General features: G+C 35.3%; 3 non-coding genes across 3 annotated transcripts in view; all 3 read right to left on the bottom strand.

Annotated features, from left to right (window-relative positions):
• Positions 1-222, bottom strand: part of LOC129788239 (large subunit ribosomal RNA) — a 3897-nt gene extending 3675 nt beyond the window's left edge. The window contains exon 1 of the ribosomal RNA XR_008750351.1: positions 1-222. This exon is cut by the window's left edge and continues 3675 nt beyond it. This is a non-coding gene — a ribosomal RNA (large subunit ribosomal RNA).
• Positions 223-496: 274 nt separating this feature from the next.
• LOC129788215 (5.8S ribosomal RNA) lies at positions 497-663 on the bottom strand. Its single transcript, XR_008750328.1, has one exon. It is a non-coding gene; the product is annotated as a 5.8S ribosomal RNA (ribosomal RNA).
• A 456-nt stretch (positions 664-1119) lies between these two features.
• LOC129788233 (small subunit ribosomal RNA) lies at positions 1120-3177 on the bottom strand. The gene has a single exon (XR_008750345.1). It is a non-coding gene; the product is annotated as a small subunit ribosomal RNA (ribosomal RNA).
• Between the last annotated feature and the right edge of the window lie 1823 nt (positions 3178-5000).

The raw sequence follows: 5000 nt of genomic DNA, 5'->3' as shown, positions 1-5000 counted from the left end.
AAGTAGCCCCATTCAAGATGGACTTGAATTTACATATCTATTGCAATAAGCTAATGAACTCTCCATACACTGCATCCCCAGTTAATTAGTTAAAATTAATGGGCTAAGTGCTGGGCTTTTCCCGTTTCGCTCGCCGCTACTAAGGGAATCCTAGTTAGTTTCTTTTCCTCCCCTTATTAATATGCTTAAATTCAGGGGGTAGTCACGTATGAGTTGAGATCGCATTTTATTTTATTTTTGTTTTTACATTTTTATATTGAATAGCCCCTTTGCAATTGCAATACAAGTTTTATTTTTCGTATATATAGTACATGATTATTATTTTATTCAATGACTTTGATATATACCTTCTTGTATTGAATTACTTTTCAATTCGGGTACATTCAAAATGTATTTTTTTTTTTCAAACATTTTATTAAGAGCATGAATCAAAAACAGAGGCATAGCCCCAATGTTTTTTCAGTTAAGAAAAAGCAATTTGAATTGTTTATTTTTACGACACTCAACCATTCGTGGTCCATGCAGTTTCCGAGAAAACTTTTGCATGAACCGCAATATGCGTTCAAAATGTCGATGTTCATGTGTCCTGCAGTTCACACGATTTCACACAGTTAGCTGCGTTCTTCATCGACCCACGAGCCAAGTGATCCCCCGTATAGGGTTGATTATTAGTTTAATTTCTTTTTATTTCCCTTTTTGCACATTTAAGCTAAAAAGAGAAGTAAAAAACAAAATGATAAAATAAAATAATATGGCTGATAAACGTACATTCATACATTTATCAATAATGTTTATTTTTTGGGGTATTTTACATGCCATGTAGAATAAAGAAATACCTAAGCTCCTTAAAGCTCATGCAGATTTTAAATTACACACATGTTATATACACAAAAAAATTAAATATTTTCACGGTCATCCATATGAGAATTCTTTGTGAATTTTCATTTATATTGGATTGGCATCTGAATATTAACAGATTTAAGGAATGAAAGAATATCATTCATTTTTATCCCGGCTTCAATATGTATTTTTTTTTGTGTATATAAACCGGACTTTTCTGCAACAAAATGTAATTTATTGCAAAAAAACACTCAAAATGTAGATAAATATATAATTTATCAATGATCCTTCCGCAGGTTCACCTACGGAAACCTTGTTACGACTTTTACTTCCTCTAAATAATCAAGTTCGGTCAACTTCTGTGTAACATACCAAATTACTACAAGAGTATTTCGGCGTACACGTCCAGAGACCTCACTAAACAATTCATCAGTAGTAGCGACGGGCGGTGTGTACAAAGGGCAGGGACGTAATCAATGCAAGCTTATGACTCACACTTACTGGGAATTCCGGGTTCATGTGGACAGTTACAGTCCACAATCCCAACCAAGAAAGTGGTTCAATGTTTACCCATACCTCTCGGTCAAGGATAAAACACATTGATACTTTCATTGTAGCGCGCGTGCTGCCCAGGACATCTAAGGGCATCACAGACCTGTTATTGCTCAATCTCATAATGCTAGACGCATTTTGTCCTTTTAAGAAGCAAAGTGTCCTTTCAAGACAAACCCAACAGGTACAACTCCACCGCATACGCAGAAAGTACAACGACTTGCTTTTGCAAGCAAGCCAAAGCACCCACGCACATACGGCTTCAGCGTCATAATCCTGCAGGCATCTATTTAAAAAAGTTTGAGTCTCGTTCGTTATCGGAATTAACCAGACAAATCACTCCACGAACTAAGAACGGCCATGCACCACCACCCATAGATTCGAGAAAGAGCTATCAATCTGTCTTACTCATTTATGTTCGGACCTGGTAAGTTTTCCCGTGTTGAGTCAAATTAAGCCGCAGGCTCCACTCCTGGTGGTGCCCTTCCGTCAATTCCTTTAAGTTTCAGCTTTGCAACCATACTTCCCCCGGAGCCCAAAAGCTTTGGTTTCCCGGAAAGCGACTGAATGAGCCTGAAGCTAAGTAGCCACATCCAATTGCTAGCTGGCATCGTTTATGGTTAGAACTAGGGCGGTATCTGATCGCCTTCGATCCTCTAACTTTCGTTCTTGATTAATGAAAACATCCTTGGCAAATGCTTTCGCTTAAGTTAGTCTTACGAGGGTCTACGAATTTCACCTCTCGCCTCGTAATACTAATGCCCCCAACTGCTTCTATTAATCATTACCTCTTGATCTAGAAACCAATCAAATAGAACAGAGGTCCTATTCCATTATTCCATGCAAAATATATTCAGGCGTTATAATTTTCATTACATTTAGCCTGCTTTAAGCACTCTAATTTGTTCAAAGTAATTGTATCGGCCCACAATAGCATTCGGTAAAGAACACTAAAATGGGGTTTTTACATAAGGGTCGTGCCAAAGCTTAGAAGCAAAGGTCGTTTCCCTCACCGATAAAACATCCATCACACCAAAGGTTGCATGCACGCCATTTTACTGATGCACATACAACAAGCAGTACAAACCCGTACTTGGGTATACTGCTCGTGTGGGACACAAATTCAACTACGAACGTTTTAACCGCAACAACTTTAATATACGCTATTGGAGCTGGAATTACCGCGGCTGCTGGCACCAGACTTGCCCTCCAATTGTTACTTGTTAAAGGATTTAAAGTGTACTCATTCCAATTACAGGGCCTCGGATGTGAGTCCTGTATTGTTATTTTTCGTCACTACCTCCCCGTGCCGGGATTGGGTAATTTACGCGCCTGCTGCCTTCCTTAGATGTGGTAGCCGTTTCTCAGGCTCCCTCTCCGGAATCGAACCCTGATTCCCCGTTACCCGTAGAAACCATGGTAGTCCTCTATACTACCATCAATAGTTGATAGGGCAGACATTTGAATGATCTATCGTCGGTACGAGACCATACGATCAGCCATAATTATCCAGATTCATCTAAAAAAAATCCACCGAAGTGAATCTTGGTTTTAATCTAATAAAAGCACACGTCTCACCCACATCATTGCTGCAGGGATCCATGTTGTTTGCATGTATTAGCTCTGGAATTACCACAGTTATCCAAGTAACTGGGTTAATAATCAAATAAATAATAGCTGTTATACTGAGCCTTTTGCGGTTTCACTATAAGATAGTTTGTACATAGACATGCATGGCTTAATCTTTGAGACAAGCATATAACTACTGGCAGGATCAACCAGAATAATGTCATATCAATTTTTCAATATGCCATCAATAACATATACTCGACACATCAAATGACATGAGGAGCATCATTATCATCAATTTACACGACACACCTTACTTAACGTACATTACGATGTTCGTAATGTAAGACGACTAGTGTGTACGTATAACACATTAAAAAAATACACCACCAATTACACAAGTTCCCTACTAACACATATCAAAAAAATTCACTAACATTTCAATCTTTATAATAAATTGAAACTCAATACATAGACAACTTTATTCGTGTAGCAAGACTCAGAAACTCACATTCAATGAGTTCCTATATCTTGTTTCTATACCATTTCTCTAAACTGAAATGGAAATGGCTAATTAAGTATGAACAAAATTTCCTAGAATACCAAATTCAATTAAAATCTGACACTTTGATCTGAAACTGACAAAAATTAATTTCAAACGATCGTATTTTTGACTAAAAAAGTGTACATATTTTTATACACCAGTTTGACATTTGTCTCATTCAATACTTCAAGCTCTGATCAGTTTTGGAGCCTTTAATTAAAATCTTACTCCTTTTGTGGATATTTAATGTTTCAACAAAGTTCTTAAATTCACGCGGTCATTTAACAAGTTTAAATTAAAATTTTATTAAATTTAACATATCTGGTCAACGTAGATCTTTTGTAACTTATACAGCTATGCAAAATTTGCAATTTTACAGAATTTTTTTAGATCCTTTATGAATAACATTATTTGATTGGTTAATTCATACATTTTCTCTAGTTCAAAAAGATTTTTTTAGAAAAATCAAATTTCTGATATCATTTTAGCTATTTCTCTAAATTACATCCTATTCAAGAACTACATTTCCAGGGGATTTACTATGAAATCTGTATGTTTCACACAGTGAAAAATCACGCAAGACTGTAGCAAAAACATCGCTCCAAATTATACAAACGCACTGTGAAACATTCGACAGTGAGAGAAAAATAGTAAAAAACTGAAAAATCCTTCGTCCTGAACATAGTTTCCCGCCTTCGGTCTTGTAGGTTATTTACATTTGGATTGATCTATACTTAAATATTTAATCCCTTATTGAGTTATTGTAACAGAAAGGATTGCATGGAAGAATCATGCTCTGCATTGCATATAGATACACGTCAAAAACACTCACATCGGTCTTTGTTGAATTACTGTAACTTTTTTTTATGCTTTTTTGTCATTTACGTTCCCTGTTAAAATTACTTATAATACATCGTTGTCAAATAAATGTAATAAGATTATTTTTTCTCTTTTGTTTTCAGATTTTTTCTGCATTTCATCAACTTTTGAGAATGATGATCAGGAAAAAATACTTGGTATGCTACGATTGAGGTATACCAACTAATTATAAAAACCACTTCTCATGAACAAAATGGATAATTTTCCTGACCAAATGGCCGCTGACAACACAATTCTTTTAACCCTTTCGCGTCCAAGTGAAACATTGAAACATGCGCTCCTCTTCTCACGATATTTTTAAGTCAAAACGTCTTTTTAGACCTCTTTAAATCATAATATGTGAGGGAATATGAAAGAAGTTGCTGAACTCAAAAACTATTTTTTTTTGAGAAATTAAGTAAGCAAAAATAATTATATTTGAATTATTACTAATATAAAAGCATTTTAATCAACTTTTTGATTGACTTTTCCATAAACATAGATTAAAATAAAATAATTAAATAAAACATAAAATAAAAAAAAGTTACAGTGAATCAATAAAGACCGACGTGAGTGTTTTTGACGTGTATCTATATGCAATGCAGAGCATGAGTACTCTGCGTTGATACCACTGCTT

Source organism: Lutzomyia longipalpis, chromosome 1 (genome assembly GCF_024334085.1).
Source record: "Lutzomyia longipalpis isolate SR_M1_2022 chromosome 1, ASM2433408v1".
Classification (NCBI taxonomy): domain Eukaryota; kingdom Metazoa; phylum Arthropoda; class Insecta; order Diptera; family Psychodidae; genus Lutzomyia; species Lutzomyia longipalpis.
The sequence above is the reverse complement of the archived record's forward strand: the minus strand, read 5'-3'. Positions and strand labels throughout refer to the sequence as shown.